This window comes from Oncorhynchus mykiss, chromosome 28 (assembly GCF_013265735.2).
Source record: "Oncorhynchus mykiss isolate Arlee chromosome 28, USDA_OmykA_1.1, whole genome shotgun sequence".
Classification (NCBI taxonomy): Eukaryota; Metazoa; Chordata; class Actinopteri; order Salmoniformes; family Salmonidae; genus Oncorhynchus; species Oncorhynchus mykiss.
The window spans coordinates 5,733,986-5,753,147 of record NC_048592.1 but is presented as its reverse complement, the minus strand read 5'-3'; the positions used below and the strand labels follow the sequence as shown (position 1 = coordinate 5,753,147).

Genomic DNA, 19,162 nt, shown 5'->3' with positions numbered 1-19,162 from the left:
GATTCACCCGCTTCCCCCCATTGCTCTCTCTGGCATGACACACCTCATCTGTTCTGTCCTGCAACTCTCCCTACATCCCCAAGACACTCTGGACCACATTCTGAAAAGTTCACAAATGTTCTGTCTGTCTGTGCTGTAATGTCAGATTTAGCAACGAGACAAGCTTGGGTGAGGGCACTGAAATGGCTCCAAAAAGAAGACTTCATATCTGATCGTGATAGACAATGAAAATATATCAGTGGATGTAAAAAAACAACAACAAAAAAACAACAAACATATAATCTACAATTGACATAGATGGCATTTTTTGGATGTAGCTAATGTCTTCTTCAATCTGAGTAAGTATGATATAATTGGTGAATTCTGTTTTGAAGGGTTGCCCAACAGGTCCATCTGTCTGACTGCTGGGTGGTTTTCCTGTTTTACCACAAGAGGGTGTAGCTTGGTCCTTGCCTTTCATTCAAACCACACAGAGTGGACAGAGCTTGTCTTCTGTTCTCACTAACACCCACATACTGTCGATCACTCATGTTTAGACCCCTGTATAGACAAGCACATGCTTCTTCATGTAATAGCCTACTCACTCAGCCATTAAAAATGGAAACTCCCGCATAAACTGTATTACCATGAGGTTGTCTCAATTCAAATAAAACACTCTTTTTTGCAGCAGTTTATATTTATTGAAGAAACTCTTGAAATATGATACATATACTGTAGATATAGGCAGAGCAATGCATTTCATGTATGTTATTGCACATAATAATGATATGATATCACACATTACACACACTATTTCATTTATATTGTTGTCCTGTCCATATGACAAGCCCGTTTAGCATAATAATAGCAATATTAATAATAATACATTAATATTATTACTATTGTTATTGTTCATGACACACTGAACACACACCACAAATTGCCTACTATTTTCTTGATTTCATGATTTCACGTCGTGCTACTCAATTGCAATAATGACACTAATATTTATTTGAGCTGTCAGATATGTGGGAGAGTGCCTGGGGGGTTGGTCGCTGATAGAACGGTGTGTGTGTTGTTCATGTTGCCTCATTTCCTGAGTCTGCCCAAAGACAGGGAGATACGGGGACACAGAGCCAGTGAGAGAGCGCCCTAGGGAAAGAGAGGGAGAGAGACAGACACAGAGGGGGAGGCTGGTTCCTGATACCAAGACAAGGAAAAGCAAGGGAGGGACAGAGAGAGAGAAAAGGCTGGCGGAGACTGGGAGAGAGGGGGAGAAAACAGGGGAATAACATTTAGAGACACCAAAGGCGTAGGGGAGGAAAGAATAGAATACTGTGTTCTTCTGAACACCCCCCTTTCGTTCTCTCTTTCGCGCAGTCACACCAGATTGGACTCCAAAGAATCTACACCGCGTCTACCCCAGACCCCATGGGTTAACAGGTAGGCTATGTCTGCCGTGCTCTTTCATTGTATTTCCTTCTCCACCCCTTCCGTTTCAATTCAATATTGTCAATAATGTTGGTTTCATACTGCGATCCTCTGAAAAGGTTTACGTGTCTCCTTTTACAACAATTTAATGTGATTACTAGTTGTTTTTTTTGCTGAGATGGTGAGCGTTGCTGCGCGCCCATTATAACCATTGAACAATGTAACTCTTCTTAATGAATGTCACAAGTTGAAGCGGTGTATCGTGACTTTAGCATTAACGGGTGGTTTTCGGTGTGCCTGCATCGTGTCACGGTATCATGTCAGAAGTGTGTTTTGACAGCTCCTCTGCGCGATGCGTTAGAGCGACATGCTGGAAGTCCAGTCCTCTTTTTGTGTTGCCGAGATACGTGACAAGCCAGATGTCTACTTACGTGAATGTTTCATGTTGTTCATTATGAGATGCTGTCATTTGATAATGGACAGTGGAATAAGTGTACACGTGCATTTAGGTAGGGATTGGGGAAACAAGACATGGGCTAAAGGCACATTATTCGATATTGCAGAATAAAACGCTGTAATCTTATGGCGAGTCGTATTCACTGTAATAAAGCCCTCCGTCACCGAATGTATCCATAGACCCTGAATATTGAGGTAACTGTCAAAGTGTTGACCTCAATTTTAGGCTTTAAAGGGATTGTCACCCCTCTGGGCAAGAACGGGTTGAATCAACGTTTCCACGTCCTTTGAGCAAAAACATTCAATGTGATGATGCTGAATCAACGTGGGAAAAGTGATTGGATTTGCAAAAAGAATTTCAGATATTTTTTCACTTAACTTCTGAACCCAAATCCCAAAACACAGTGACATCTTTTGTTGTTGATTTCCAGTAGAATTGACATTAGTTGACAACTCAACCAAATGTAAATTAAAAGTAGACATTGAACTGACTGGACGCAGATAGCTGTCACTGATCGTGATGCCCTGGTTGTAGTATCCGTTCTTTGAGGTCAGTCGGGGGTATTTCAAATGAAATGTTAGCAGCTTGGCAGGCAAGGGCTTTTAACCCCCCTTCTCCCACCATTCCTCCCTTGGTTAACCTCTGAAAGGGCTTTTCTCCAGCTGGACATTTGTGCTGTGTCAACCCCCGACCCTAATGTACCAGACGAGAGAGGGGGATTTCAGGTTCCAGACTTGTAGCGCTGCGCGATGTTCATCTGATCCGTCCGCAGGCGCTTCTTGAGTTTGGATGTGTGGCGTCCAGTGTCTTCCTTTGAGGCTGAAAGAAACTGAAATGCCAGGCCAAACTGCTGATATGCTTTGCCTGTCTCTCTTGGCCTGTTATTGTGTACGTCTCCCTCTCTGTCTGCCCCCTCAACGTGGTTGGTTCCCTCTTCCTCCATTTTCTACTGTGCTCAGAATATGAAAGGGGAACAACCCCCTCTTTACTCATACGCTGACAACACCACAATGGTCGCGTTCCCCTGCTCAGTAGCCGTTTACTATAGGAAGCCACTCACTTCCGACGGAAGGAAAGGGAGAGAAGCTGAGGAGGCAGGGCTCCGTAGACTGGTGCGAGCATGGGCCAGGGGGCTAAAGTTGGGGAAAGCTGAGTTTTATTCAAATCCTCTGCGATATCGCGAAATGAGTGACCAATTGAAGCTCACCATAGCGTCCAGTGACGTGCAGTCAGAGTTGAAAGGATAGGCAGAGCTTACCCTGTGTTAATCTAACAAACTGTTATGAAAAGCCAAGTAAAAAAAATGACATTATATAAACGATTGTCATTCTTTTTTGAATCCAATTTTTTTCTTCTTCAATTATTCTGTTGTTTTTTTTAATGCTCAAAAGCTCAATATTTGCTAATCCTGCCAGGAAAGGTGTCAAAGTCTATTCATATATGTACATATAGCCTTCCTTTCCATCCATTCAAAGTCTATTCATATATATATATATATATATATATATATATATATATATATATATATATATATATATATATATACATATACATATAGCCTTCCTTTCCATCCATTCAAAGTCTATTCATATATATATACATATATATATGAATAGACTTTGAATGAATGGAAAGGAAGGCTATATGTATATATATATATATATATATATATATATATATATATATATATATATATATATATATATATATATATATATATAGCCTTCCTTTCCATCCATTCAAAGTATATTCATAAACATATATATATATATATATATATATATATATATATATATATATATATATATATATATATATATATATATACATACATATAGCCTTCCTTTCCATCCATCCAAAGTCTATTCATATATATATATATATATATATATATATATATATATATATATATATATATATATATATATATATACATATAGCCTTCCTTTCCATCCATCCAAAGTCTATTCATATATATATATATATATATATATATATATATATATATATATATATATATACACATATAGCCTTCCTTTCCATCCATTCAAAGTCCATTCATATACGTTCTAGACGTTCTAGACGACCAATTCTTATTGCTTTTAGCCGCACCCTTATTCTACTCCTCCTATGTTCCTCTGGCGATGTAGAGGTGAATCCAGGCCCTGCAGTGCCTAGCTCCACTCCTATTCCCCAGGCGCTCTCTTTTGACGACTTCTGTAACCGTAATAGCCTTGGTTTCATGCATGTTAACATTAGAAGCCTCCTCCCTAAGTTTGTTCTATTCACTGCTTTAGCACACTCTGCCAACCCAGATGTTCTAGCTGTGTCTGAATCCTGGCTTAGGAAGACCACCAAAAATTCAGAAATTTTAATTCCAAACTACAACATTTTCAGACAAGATAGAACTGCCAAAGGGGGCGGTGTTGCGATCTACTGCAAAGATAGCCTGCAGAGTTCTGTCCTACTATCCAGGTCTGTACCCAAACAATTTGAACTTCTACTTTTAAAAATCCACCTCTCTAAAAACAAGTCTCTCACCGTTGCCGCCTGCTATAGACCACCCTCTGCCCCCAGCTGTGCTCTGGACACCATATGTGAACTGATTGCCCCCCATCTATCTTCAGAGCTCGTGCTGCTAGGCGACCTAAACTGGAACATGCTTAACACCCCAGCCATCCTACAATCTAAACTTGATGCCCTCAATCTCACACAAATTATCAATGAACCTACCAGGTACCTCCCCAAAACCTTAAACACGGGCACCCTCATAGATATCATCCTAACCAACTTGCCCTCTACATACACCTCTGCTGTCTTCAACCAAGATCTCAGTGATCACTGCCTCATTGCCTGCATCCGTAATGGGTCAGCGGTCAAACGACCTCCACTCATCACTGTAAAACGCTCCCTGAAACACTTCAGCGAGCAGGCCTTTCTGATCGACCTGGCCGGGGTATCCTGGAAGGATATTGATCTCATCCCGTCAGTAGAGGATGCCTGGATATTTAAAAAAAATGCCTTCCTAACCATCTTAAATAAACATGCCCCATTCAAGAAATTTAGAACCAGGAACAGATATAGCCCTTGGTTCTGCCCTTAACCAACACAAAAACATCCTATGGCGTTCTCCATTAGCATCGAACAGGAAACACTATAGGAAACACTGTCACCACTGATAAATCCACCATAATTGAGAATTTCAAAAAGCATTTTTCTACGGCTGGCCATGCTTTCCACCTGGCTACTCCTACCCCGGTCAACAGCACTGCACCCCCCACAGCAACTCGCCCAAGCCTTCCCCATTTCTCCTTCTCCCAAATCCGTTCAGCTGATGTTCTGAAAGAGCTGCAAAATCTGGACCCCTACAAATCAGCCGGGCTAGACAATCTGGACCCTTTCTTTCTAAAATTATCTGCCGAAATTGTTGCCACCCCTATTACTAGCCTGTTCAACCTCTCTTTCGTGTCGTCTGAGATTCCCAAAGATTGGAAAGCAGCTGCGGTCATCCCCCTCTTCAAAGGAGGGGACACTCTTGACCCAAACTGCTACAGACCTATATCTATCCTACCATGCCTTTCTAAGGTCTTCGAAAGCCAAGTCAACAAACAGATTACCGACCATTTCAAATATCACCATACCTTCTCTGCTATGCAATCTGGTTTCAGAGCTGGTCATGGGTGCACCTCAGCCACGCTCAAGGTCCTAAACAATATCTTAACCGCCATCGATAAGAAACATTACTGTGCAGCCGTATTCATTGATCTGGCCAAGGCTTTCGACTCTGTCAATCACCACATCCTCATCGGCAGACTCGACAGCCTTGGTTTCTCAAATGATTGCCTCGCCTGGTTCACCAACTACTTCTCTGATAGAGTTCAGTGTGTCAAATTGGAGGGTCTGCTGTCCGGACCTCTGGCAGTCTCTATGGGGGTGCCACAGTGTTCAATTCTTGGACCGACTCTCTTCTCTGTATACATCAATGAGGTCGCTCTTGCTGCTGGTGAGTCTCTGATCCACCTCTACGCAGACGACACCATTCTGTATACTTCTGGCCCTTCTTTGGACACTGTGTTAACAACCCTCCAGGCAAGCTTCAATGCCATTGTCACACCCTGACCATGTTTTGTTTTGTATGTTTCTATGTTTTGGTTGGTCAGGGTGTGAGCTGAGTGGGCATTCTATGTTACATGTCTAGTTTGTCTAGTTCTATGTTTGGCCTGATATGGTTCTCAATCAGAGGCAGGTGTTCGTCATTGTCTCTGATTGGGAACCATATTTAGGTAGCCTGTTTGGTGTTGGGTTTGGTGGGTGATTGTTCCTGTCCGTAGTGTCCTTGTTCTGTCGCTGTGCTACTTTGCACCAGTATTAGGCTGTTTCGGTTTTCGTGTTACGTTTATTGTTTTTGTATTCATTCGTGTTTACGTTGTTTTATTAAACAGGAATCTCAATAGTCCGACTCTCTTTCACCTAAGGAAAACCGTGACAGCCATACAACTCTCCTTCCGTGGCCTCCAATTGCTCTTAAATACAAGTAAAACTAAATGCATGCTCTTCAACCGATCTCTACCTGCACCTACCCGTCTGTCCAACATCACTACTCTGGACGGCTCTGACTTAGAATACGTGGACAACTACAAATACTTAGGTGTCTGGCTAGACTGTAAACTCTCCTTCCAGACCCATATCAAACATCTCCAATCCAAAGTTAAATCTAGAATTGGCTTCCTATTTCGCAACAAAGCATCCTTCACTCATGCTGCCAAACATACCCTTGTAAAACCGACCATCCTACCAATCCTCGACTTTGGCGACGTCATTTACAAAATAGCCTCCAATACCCTACTCAACAAATTGGATGCAGTCTATCACAGTGCAATCCGTTTTGTCACCAAAGCCCCATATACTACCCACCATTGCGACCTGTACGCTCTCGTTGGCTGGCCCTCGCTTCATACTCGTTGCCAAACCCACTGGCTCCATGTCGTCTACAAGACCCTGCTAGGTAAAGTCCCTCCTTATCTCAGCTCGCTGGTCACCATAGCATCTCCCACCTGTAGCACACGCTCCAGCAGGTATATCTCTCTAGTCACCCCCAAAACCAATTCTTTCTTTGGCCGCCTCTCCTTCCAGTTCTCTGCTGCCAATGACTGGAACAAACTACAAAAATCTCTGAAACTGGAAACACTTATCTCCCTCACTAGCTTTAAGCACCAACTGTCAGAGCAGCTCACAGATTACTGCACCTGTACATAGCCCACCTATAATTTAGCCCAAACAACTACCTCTTTCCTTACTGTATTTTAATTAATTTATTTTGCTCCTTTGCACCCCATTATTTTTATTTCTACTTTGCACATTCTTCCATTGCAAATCTACCATTCCAGTGTTTTACTTGCTACATTGTATTTACTTTGCCACCATGGCCTTTTTTTTGCCTTAAACCTCCCTTCTCACCTCATTTGCTCACATCGTATATAGACTTGTTTATACTGTATTATTGACTGTATGTTTGTTTTACTCCATGTGTAACTCTGTGTCGTTGTATCTGTCGAACTAATTTGCTTTATCTTGGCCAGGTCGCAATTGTAAATGAGAACTTGTTCTCAACTAGCCTACCTGGTTAAATAAAGGTGAAATAAATAAAAGAAAGAAATAAATAAATATATATACAGTATATATATTTATATATATATATATATATATAGCCTTCCTTTCCATCCATTCAAAGTCTATTCATATATATATATATATATATACATATACATATAGCCTTCCTTTCCATCCATTCAAAGTCTATTCATTTATATATATACATATACATATAGCCTTGCGTTCCATCCATTCAAATCCATTCCAATTGTTTCCTTACTCCAGTCAATGGACAGGGTCAGCATCGGCCTTGCTGTTTTGCCTAGCTGACATTTGTTGCACTGAGACGATTTCATATTTTGCACATGCGTATTACCTAAACATATTGTGTGGGTAAGCCTGGGGTATGCTCTGCACATTTGGGCGTGTTTACATAACACACCCAAATGCTGAACTAAGCTAGCTAGCTAGCCAAAACAACCTGACAAACTATTTTCCAAGTTGGATTTCCAAGGAACACTAAGGTATAATTCAGAGAGGGAGACCAACACCTGCGCTTCCTGACCTTCATCAGAGGAAGGGACAGAAAATGATCCGATTGAATGCACCACACTCAGCCTGACAGACACAGCAACACGGAGCAGACAGTCGATCAGAGACGAGAGGAGAGAATTGTTTTACAACATATTGGTCAATATCAGTGTTCAAATGAAAGCTAGATTTGATTGTTTTGTCATCCTTGGCCCTACTTGGCTGTCACCGAGAGGTCCACCCTGATGGACAGACGAATGGACTGTATTTTCCTTAGGCTATTGCTATGCTTCCATCGTTTTATGCATGAATGTAAAGCAGTTCCATCTCAAAAAGCTGTTTGAATGGTCTAAAAAACTTAAGGCGGACTAATAAAGAAAGAGAACAAACCATATCAATAGAGAAATGGAATGAGACGTTTCAAATAACCTATCCTCATATTAGGCCAATCGTCAAAGCTTAAAGACAAACAGTGGCTTATTTCCCAAATATTCTATCCTAAGAAGGTGTTGTCCTAATGTTGCCGCTTTCAAAAAGAATAAGAACGAAAGTCTATTGCCTAAGCCTGGGCATTGGCTATTGTCAATCACGAATAAACATGAGAATAGACAACATCCCTTGAATTTCGTTTTGATGAGACACTTTAGACCAGTATTCAGAACAGTATAGAACAAAGGGAAGCACAGCCGTGAGCTTCCCAGTGACACAAGCCTAGCAGACAAGCTAAATTACTTCTATGCTCGATTCGACGCAAGCAACACTGAAACATGCATGAGAGCATCAGCTGTTCCGGACGAATGCTCTCCATAGCCGATGTGAGTTGTAGCTTTAAACAGGTCAACATTCACAAGGCCGCAACCTGTCCCTGACTGAGTCTGTAATACCAACATGTTTCATGCAGACCACCATAGTCCCTGTGCACAAGAACACTAAGGTAACCTACCTAAATGACTACCGACCTGTAGCACTCATGTCTGTAACCATGAAGTCCTTTGAAAGGCTGGTCATGGCTCACATCAACACCATTTTCTCAGAAACCAGATGATGCAATCTCTATTGCACTCCATGCTGCCCTTTCCCACCTGGAAAAAAGGAACATCTATGTGAGAATGCTATTCATTGACTACAGCTCAGCGTTCAACACCATAGTGCCCTCAAAGCTCATCTCTAAGCTAAGGACCCTGGGACTAAACACATCCCTCTGCAACTGGATCCTGGACTTACTGATGGGCCGCCCCCAGGTGATAAGTAATAACACATCTGCCACGCTGATCCTCAACACGGGGCCCCTCATGGATGCGTGCTCAGTCCCCTCCTGTACTCCCTGTTCACCCATGGCTACATGGCCAGGCACGACTCCAACATCAATATTAAGTTTGCCGGCTACACAACAGTGGTAGGCCTGATCACCGACAACGATGAGACAGCCTAATGGGCGGAGGTCAGAAACCTGGCCGGGTGGTGTCAGGACAACAATCTTTTCCTCAACGTGATCAAGACAAAGGAGGTGATTGTGGACTACAGGAAAAGGAGGGCTGAGCACGCTCACATTCTCATTGACGGGGCTGTAGTAGAGCAGGTTGAGAGCTTCAAGTTCTTTGGTGTCTACATCACCAACAAACTATCATGGTCCAAACACACCAAGACAGTCGTGAAGAGGGCACGACAAAACCTATACCCCCTCAGTAGACTGAAAAGATTTGGCATGGGTCCTGAGATCCTCAAAAGGTTCCACAGCTGCATCACTTCCTGGTATGGCAACTGCTCGGCCTCCGACCACAAGGCACCCAGTATATCACTGGGGCCAAGCTTCCTGCCATCCGGGACCTCTATACCAGGCGATGTCAGAGGAAGGCCCTAAAAAGTGTCAAAGACTCCAGCCACCCTAGTCATAGACTGTTCTCTCTGCTACCGCACGGCAAGCGGTTCTGGAGCGCCAAGTCTAGGTCCAATAGGCTTCTTAACAGTTTTTACCCCCAAGCCATAAGAGTCCTGAACTTCTACTCAAATGGCTACCCAGACTATTTGCATTGACTCTGTAGCGGTACCCCCTGTATGTAGCCTCGCTACTGTTATTTTACTGCTGCTCTTTAATTATTTGTTATTTTATTATTCATTATTTGTAATACCTGTTGTATTTGGCGCTTGTGAAAAACATTTTTTAAAATTGGATTTGTTTTATTTTCACTCATTTCGATTGTCAATAGACATTTCGTTAGAACCTTATTTATTTTATATGTGTGTGTAATAATATTTAAATATTATATGTGTGCTTGTGTGTGTGTGTGTGTGCGTGTGCGTGTGCGTGTGCGTGTGTGTGTGTGTGTGTGTGTGTGTGTGTGTGTTTGTGTATTTGCGCACGGTGCATTGGAAGAATAGTAAATCCATTGTGAAAGGATATGGATGAAATTGGTATTTTAGTGCCTCCTATTGGTTGTAACTGTGAATGGTAGATCGGTCTATGGCTGAGCTGAGTTGAGCAGTGTGTCAATTTGTTGGATAATGGGAAATATGACGCTATCGGTGGCTATTTGTTGTGTATCTTGGCTACATTGGTATTTACATTTGGTCAAAATTGTTTGTCAATTTCAGTTAAGAGCCAATGACACTCCAGTTGTTGTAGCTATCTGTTGTATGGTGAACTTGGGCTTCATCAAGGTTTATTTGCAAGTAAATCTGGCTTTAGTAATAGCTCGTACCTACCCAGCCAACGACCTCACTGCACGCAACTGCCTAAATCGTGTGTCTGATCGAATCGATCGATGTCCGACAAGTGTCTGCTATTACGTTATTCCCTAACTAGCCTAAAACCTATTGTGTTTAGATCGATTAACTGTTAGTTCTATCTGTAGCCTTACCCATTTAACTGCAAAATCACGCTGTTATTTGGTCTCCATCTTAAATTTCACCTCCTCCTTGACTGAAACATTACCTAAATATGCACCACAGTAAACTAGGGTACACCTGTTAGTATATTATTATGTATTGCTAATATATTTTATAGGCCTAATAACTTTCATTTAAAAGCCATTATGTTATAAATAATTATAAATGCTATTCATTTAAAGTTATATGGCTTCCGAGTGGCGCAGCATCTCAGAGAGGCATCACGCAGTCCCTGGTTCGAATCCAGGCTGCATCACATCTGGCAGTGATTGGGAGTCCCATAGGGCGGCGCACAATTCATCTGGGTTTGGCCAGGGTAGGCCGTCATTGTGAATAAGAATTTGTTCTTAATTGACTTGCCTAGTTAAATAAAGGTTCAAATGAAAATTAAGAATGATTAGCCACACAACCTGTATGTTGCTTTTCATGACGTTTATTATATAGTTATTATATAATGAACCATTAATACCATTCAACCTTTTTGGTCACATAGATAGAGGTGCATTTAATATAGTGTCCTATTGAAAATCCCCCAAAAAACACTTGTGTCAGACGAGGCTTACTGTAATTAGAAGAAAGCTTGTAATTTCTACATCTATGAAAGGAGGAAAACTAGTAAATGAGTTGAAACGATAGGCTGTCACAGGTAGGTGCCATTATTAGCCAAATTAATGGTGTAAAATGGAGAGATGGTCAGAGAGAGGAGAGGCACACAATGCCAGGATGGAATACAATGATATTTATTTAGAGGAACCCTCGTTAAAGTATGGAACCCTGGAGGTGTCCTAATTTAGGAGATGTCAAGTCCGGAAGTCAGTACGCAACCCTCGTTAACAGTGACATCTTCAAATTGGTCGTTATCACCAAGGTGTACGCTAAAAAAGAGAGGCTTCTTTAAACACTCCATCTGTGTGCACTACAGGAATGACTAGCCTGTGTTGAGCAAATAAGGGGGGGGGGGGGGCTCAAGGGCTTTACACTTGTACAGTACACTTGTCAGTTGTGTGTGCTTGCGTATGTGTGTGCTTGCGTGAGTGTGTTGAAGCCATAGGGGAGGAGGCAAGTGTTAAATAGACAGGTTGTTAATCTGAGCATTCGCACGGAGAGGAGAATTTGGTGGAGAAGGTTGCTGGTGGTTAGAGAGGGGGAGAGGGTAGGGAGAGAAGAGAGAGGAGGCGGACGGAGAGAGAGAGGGGGAGAGGGTAGAGAGAGAAGAGAGGGGAGGCGGACCGAGAGAGAGAGGGGGAGAGAGTAGAGAGAGAAGAGAGGGGAGGGGAGGCAGATGGAGAGAGAGAGGGGGAGAGGGTAGGGAGAGAAGATAGGGGAGGCGGACGGAGAGAGAGAGGGGGAGAGGGTAGGGAGAGAAGAGAGGGGAGGCGGACGGAGAGAGAGAGGGGGAGAGAGAAGAGAGAGAAGACAGGGGAGGCGGGCGGAGAGAGAGAGGGGAAGATGGTAGAGAGTGAAGAGAGGGGGAGAGGGTAGAGAGAAAAGAGAGGGGAGGCGGACGGAGAGAGAGAGGGGGAGAGGGTAGAGAGAGAAGAGAGGGGAGGCGGACCGAGAGAGAGAGGGGGAGAGAGTAGAGAGAGAAGAGAGGGGAGGGGAGGCAGATGGAGAGAGAGAGGGGGAGAGGGTAGGGAGAGAAGAGAGGGAAGGCGGACGGAGAGAGAGAGGGGGAGAGGGTAGAAAAAGAAGAGAGGGGAGGCGGACGGAGAGAGAGAGGGGGAGAGAGTAGAGAGAGAAGAGAGGGGGAGAGAGTAGAGAGAGAAAAGAGGGGAGGCGAACGGAGAGAGAGAGGGGGAGAGGGTAGGGAGAGAAGAGAGGGGAGGCAGACGGAGAGAGAGAGGGGGAGAGGGTAGAGAGAGAAGAGAGGGGGAGAGAGTAGGGAGAGAAGAGAGGGGAGGCGGACGGAGAGAGAGAGGGGGAGAGGGTAGAGAGTGAAGAGAGGGGGAGAGGGTAGAGAGAAAAGAGAGGGGAGGCGGACGGAGAGAGAGAGGGGGAGAGGGTAGAGAGAGAAGAGAGGGGAGGCGGACCGAGAGAGAGAGGGGGAGAGAGTAGAGAGAGAAGAGAGGGGAGGGGAGGCAGATGGAGAGAGAGAGGGGGAGAGGGTAGGGAGAGAAGAGAGGGAAGGCGGACGGAGAGAGAGAGGGGGAGAGGGTAGAAAAAGAAGAGAGGGGAGGCGGACGGAGAGAGAGAGGGGGAGAGAGTAGAGAGAGAAGAGAGGGGGAGAGAGTAGAGAGAGAAAAGAGGGGAGGCGAACGGAGAGAGAGAGGGGGAGAGGGTAGGGAGAGAAGAGAGGGGAGGCAGACGGAGAGAGAGAGGGGGAGAGGGTAGAGAGAGAAGAGAGGGGGAGAGAGTAGGGAGAGAAGAGAGGGGAGGCGGACGGAGAGAGAGAGGGGGAGAGGGTAGGGAGAGAAGAGAGAGGAGGCGGATGGAGAGAGAGGGGGGGAGAGGGTAGAAAAAGAAGAGAGGGGAGGCGGACGGAGAGAGAGAGGGGGAGAGAGTAGAGAGAGAAAAGAGGGGAGGCGAACGGAGAGAGAGCGGGGGAGAGGGTAGGGAGAGAAGAGAGGGGAGGCAGACGGAGAGAGAGAGGGGGAGAGGGTAGAGAGAGAAGAGAGGGGGAGAGAGTAGGGAGAGAAGAGAGGGGAGGCGGACGGAGAGAGAGAGGGGGAGAGGGTAGGGAGAGAAGAGAGAGGAGGCGGATGGAGAGAGAGGGGGGGAGAGGGTAGAAAAAGAAGAGAGGGGAGGCGGACGGAGAGAGAGAGGGGGAGAGAGTAGAGAGAGAAGAGAGGGGGAGAGAGTAGAGAGAGAAAAGAGGGGAGGCGAACGGAGAGAGAGGGGGAGAGGGTAGGGAGACAAGAGAGGGGAGGCAGACGGAGAGAGAGAGGGGGAGAGGGTAGAGAGAGAAGAGAGGGGGAGAGAGTAGGGAGAGAAGAGAGGGGAGGCGGACGGAGAGAGAGAGGGGGAGAGGGTAGGGAGAGAAGAGAGAGGAGGCGGATGGAGAGAGAGGGGGAGAGGGTAGAGAGAGAAGAGAGGGGAGGCGGACGGAGATAGAGAGAGGGGGAAGCAGAGGCAGAGAGGGGAGCAGAAGGAGAGAAAAAAATAGATAAGTGTGCAAAGCTATACTGAGGGGGAAGTGGGGTTGCAGGCTGACACGACACAGCACTGCTTAGTGCTTAGTGTGTGTGCGTGTGCGTGTGTGTGTGTGTGTGTGTGTGTGTGTGTGTGTGTGTGTGTGTGTGTGTGTGTGTGTGTGTGTGTGTGTGTGTGTGTGTGTGTGTGTGTGTGTGTGTGTGTGCAGTGTGTGTGGGTGGAGTGCTCTGTTCTCATGGCTGAAGGCTTTACTCCCGGGCTGTGGGCTGAACTGTGTGGTAACAGGTTAGGAGGCTTTAGCTGCTAAAACACAGGGGACCTACTGTACGCTGCCCCCTCATACACAGTGTTGCGTATGTGTGTGTGTGTGTGTGTGTGTGTGTGTGTGTGTGTGTGTGTGTTCGAGTCACAACTGTGTGTGTGAGTCTGTTGGCTAGGTGCTGATGTAGTCCCCTCTCTGTGTGTGTGAGTCTGTTGGCTAGGTACTGATGTAGTCCCCTCTCTGTGTGTGTCTGTTGGCTAGGTGCTGATGTAGTCCCCTCTCTGTGTGAGTCTGTTGGCTAGGTGCTGATGTAGTCCCATCTCTGTGTGTGTCTTTTGGCTAGGTGCTGATGTAGTCCCCTCTCTGTGTGAGTCTGTTGGCTAGGTGCTGATGTAGTCCCATCTCTCTGTGTGTGAGTCTGTTGGCTAGGTGCTGATGTAGTCCCCTCTCTGTGTGAGTCTGTTGGCTAGGTGCTGATGTAATCCCCTCTCTGTGTGTGTGAGTCTGTTGGCTAGGTGCTGATGTAGTCCCCTCTCTGTGTGAGACTGTTGGCTAGGTGCTGATGTAGTCCCCTCTCTGTGTGTGTGAGTCTGTTGGCTAGGTGCTGATGTAGTCCCCTCTCTGTGTGTGTGAGTCTGTTGGCTAGGTGCTGATGTAGTCTCCTCTCTGTGTGTGTGAGACTGTTGGCTAGGTGCTGATGTAGTCCCCTCTCTGTGTGTGTGAGTCTGTTGGCTAGGTGCTGATGTAGTCTCCTCTCTGTGTGTGTGAGTCTGTTGGCTAGGTGCTGATGTAGTCTCCTCTCTGTGTGTGTGAGACTGTTGGCTAGGTGCTGATGTAGTCTCCTCTCTGTGTGTGTGAGTCTGTTGGCTAGGTGCTGATGTAGTCTCCTCTCTGTGTGTGTGAGACTGTTGGCTAGGTGCTGATGTAGTCCCCTCTCTGTGTGTGTGAGTCTGTTGGCTAGGTGCTGATGTAGTCTCCTCTCTGTGTGTGTGAGTCTGTTGGCTAGGTGCTGATGTAGTCTCCTCTCTGTGTGTGTGAGTCTGTTGGCTAGGTGCTGATGTAGTCTCCTCTCTGTGTGTGTGAGACTGTTGGCTAGGTGCTGATGTAGTCCCCTCTCTGTGTGTGTGAGTCTGTTGGCTAGGTGCTGATGTAGTCCCCTCTCTCTGTGGCTTTGTGTTAAACTACCACATCAAGTCAATGAAGAGAAACACATTCTCACTTTCTCATGCTCATCTATCGCGTCTCTCTCACGGAGCACACTCGTTAATGGGAACACCTGTATGGTTAACACACTCCAAAATGAGTTGTTTACACTAGCTAGCAGGCTGTATACACACCATACCTCTGAAGGATTCTGACAGCTCTCTCTCTGTTAATATCAGTGTTGTTATGTTTGATTGGTTGTGAGAGGGGCTGTGTGTGGTTGTGAGAGGGGGCCAGGGCTGTGTGTGGTTGTGAGAGGGGCTGTATGTGGTTGTGAGAGGGGCTGTGTGTGGTTGTGAGATGGGGCTGTGTGTGGTTGTGAGAGGGGCTGTGTGTGGTTGTGAGAGGGGCTGTGTGTGGTTGTGAGAGGGGCTGTGTGCGGTTGTGAGAGGGGCTGTGTGTGGTTGTGAGAGGGGCTGTGTGTGGTTGTGAGAGGGGCTGTGTGTGGTTGTGAGAAGGGGCCAGGGCTGTGTGTGGTTGTGAGAGTGGCTGTGTGTGGTTGTGAGAGGGGTCCAGGGTTGTGTGTGCTAGTGAGAGTGGCTGTGTGTGCTAGTGAGAGTGGCTGTGTGTGCTTGTGAGAGGGGCTGTGTGTGGTTGTGAGAGTGGCTGTGTGTGGTTGTGAGAGGGGCTGTGTGTGGTTGTGAGAGAGGCTGTGTGTGGTTGTGAGAGGGGCTGTGTGTGGTTGTGAGAGTGGCTGTGTGTTGTTGTGAGAGGGGCTGTGTGTGGTTGTGAGAGGGGCTGTGTGTGGTTGTGAGAGGGGCTGTGTGTGGTTGTGAGAGGGGCTGTGTGTGGTTGTGAGAGGGGCTGTGTGTGGTTGTGAGAGGGGCTGTGTGTGGTTGTGAGAGGGGCTGTGTGTGGTTGTGAGAGGGTCTGTGTGTGGTTGTGAGAGGGGGCCAGGTCTGTGTGTGGTTGTGAGAGGGGGCCAGGTCTGTGTGTGGTTGTGAGAGGGGCTGTGTGTGGTTGTGAGAAGGGCTGTGTGTGGTCGTGAGAGGGGCTGTGTGTGGTTGTGAGAGGGGGCCAGGCCTGTGTGTGGTTGTGAGAGTGGCTGTGTGTGGTTGTGAGAGGGGCTGTGTGTGCTTGTGAGAGGGGCTGTGTGTGGTTGTGAGAGGGTCTGTGTGTGGTTGTGAGAGGGGGCCAGGTCTGTGTGTGGTTGTGAGAGTGGCTGTGTGTGGTTGTGAGAGGGGCTGTGTGTGGTTGTGAGAGGGGCTGTGTGTGGTTGTGAGAGGGGGCCAGGGCTGTGTGTGGTTGTGAGAGGGGCTGTGTGCGGTTGTGAGAGGGGGCCAGGGCTGTGTGTGGTTGTGAGAGGGGCTGTGTGTGGTTGTGAGAGGGGCTGTGTGTGGTTGTGATAGGGGCTGTGTGTTGTTGTGAGAGGGGACCAGGACTGTGTGTGGTTGTAAGAGTAGCTGTGTGTGGTTGTGAGAGGGGCTGTGTGTTGTTGTGAGAGGGGCTGTGTGTTGTTGTGAGAGGGGCTGTGTGTTGTTGTGAGAGGGGCTGTGTGTGGTTGTGAGAGGGGCTGTGTGTGGTTGTGAGAGGGGCTGTGTGTGGTTGTGAGAGGGGATGTGTGTTGTTGTGAGTGGGGCTGTGTGTGGTTGTGAGAGGGGGCCAGGTTTGTGTGTGGTTGTGAGAGGGGCTGTGTGTGGTTGTGAGAGGGTCTGTGTGTGGTTGTGAGAGGGGGCCAGGTCTGTGTGTGGTTGTGAGAGGGGGCCAGGTCTGTGTGTGGTTGTGAGAGGGGCTGTGTGTGGTTGTGAGAGGGGCTGTGTGTGGTTGTGAGAGGGGCTGTGTGTGGTTGTGAGATGGGCTGTATGTGGTTGTGAGAGGGGGCCAGGTATATGTGTGTGACAGCTGTAGTCCCTAGCCCATTTTGACATGCTCATTACCCCAGCTTAATGACTCGTCAGGTATGTTCAGGCCCTTTCCTCATGCCCCCATCTCTGCTCTGATGTACCTGTTCAGGTGGGCTCAGGCCCTTTCCTCATGCCCCCATCTCTGCTCTGATTTACCTGTTCAGTTGGGTTCAGGCCCTTTCCTCATGCCCCCATCTCTGCTCTGATTTACCTGTTCAGTTGGGTTCAGGCCCTTTCCTCATGTCCCCATCTCTGCTCTGATTTACCTGTTCAGGTGGGTTCAGGCCCTTTCCTCATGCCCCCATCTCTGCTCTGATTTACCTGTTCAGGTGGGTTCAGGCCCTTTCCTCATGCCCCCATCTCTGCTCTGATTTACCTGTTCAGTTGGGTTCAGTCCCTTTCCTCATGCCCCCATCTCTGCTCTGATTTACCTGTTCAGGTGGGTTCAGGCCCTTTCCTCATGCCCCCATCTCTGCTCTGATTTACCTGTTCAGGTGGGTTCAGGCCCTTTCCTCATGCCCCCATCTCTGCTCTGATTTACCTGTTCAGGTGGGTTCAGGCCCTTTCCTCATGCCCCCATCTCTGCTCTGATTTACCTGTTCAGGTGGGTTCAGGCCCTTTCCTCATGCCCCCATCTCTGCTCTGATTCACCTGTTCAGGTGGGTTCAGGCCCTTTCCTCATGCCCCCATCTCTGCTCTGATTTACCTGTTCAGGTGGGTTCAGGCCCTTTCCTCATGCCCCCATCTCTGCTCTGATTTACCTGTTCAGGTGGGTTCAGGCCCTTTCCTCATGCCCCCATCTCTGCTCTGATTTACCTGTTCAGGTGGGTTCAGGCCCTTTCCTCATGCCCCCATCTCTGCTCTGATTTACCTGTTCAGGTGGGTTCAGGCCCTTTCCTCATGCCCCCATCTCTGCTCTGATTTACCTGTTCAGGTGGGTTCAGGCCCTTTCCTCATGCCCCCATCTCTGCTCTGATTTACCTGTTCAGGTGGTCAGATGCACTTTAATATGTAATTTGTGTCTCTCTGTGTGTGTAGACCAGGTGGACAAAAATGCACATGATGTGGATGTGTGCAGGTGTGTCTGTGTGAATTTACACCAATCATAACTTTAACCATAATGAAGTCCGAGAAATTTGTGTTTTAGGTAAGTAGTAAATAGTGTCAAAATGCAGAGCACTCCTGACACACACACACACACCCTCTAGTTCTGGATCCCTGCAAGAAATGAAGAGCACCCCTGACACACACACACACACCCTCTAGTTCTGGATCCCTGCAAGAAATGAAGAGCACCCCTGACACACACACACACACACCCTCTAGTTCTGGATCCCTGCAAGAAATGAAGAGCACCCCTGACACACACACACACACCCTCTACTTCTGGATCCCTGCAAGAAATGAAGAGCACCCCTGACACACACACACACACCCTCTAGTTCTGGATCCCTGCAAGAAATGAAGAGCACCCCTGACACACACACACACACCCTCTAGTTCTGGATCCCTGCAAGAAATGAAGAGCCGGATGTTAGTGGACAAGATACTCAGAGACAACAGAGCAAAATCATCCAATCATCTTCCTCTGTTCCCCCCAAGCTACTCAGAGACAACAGAGCAAAATCATCCAATCAGCTTCACCTGTTCCCCCCAAGCTACTCAGAGACAACAGAGCAAAATCATCCAATCAGCTTCCTCTGTTCCCCCCAAGATACTCAGAGATAACAGAGCAAAATCATCCAATCAGCTTCCTCTGTTCCACCCCAAGCTACTCATAGACAGCAGAGCAAAATCATCCAATCAGCTTCCTCTATTCCCCCCAAGCTGGGGATGAGTGCTTTAGACTGGGCATCTGCTTTCAAGTAATATGTATATTTTTCATTA

The 19,162-nt window shown here is 46.8% G+C and overlaps 1 protein-coding gene across 3 annotated transcripts in view; it reads left to right on the top strand.

Annotated features, from left to right (window-relative positions):
- Window positions 1–937: 937 nt before the first annotated feature.
- The window catches only part of zbtb46 (zinc finger and BTB domain containing 46), a 233,872-nt gene continuing 215,647 nt past the window's right edge, over window positions 938–19,162 (top strand). The window contains exon 1 of one of the 3 annotated variants that reach the window (XM_036966902.1): window positions 938–1,422. The gene's annotated coding sequence lies outside the window, so the exon portion shown is untranslated. The remainder of the gene's footprint in view (window positions 1,423–19,162) is intronic. The other 2 variants (XM_036966903.1, XM_021588887.2) reach the window with 2 other exon arrangements.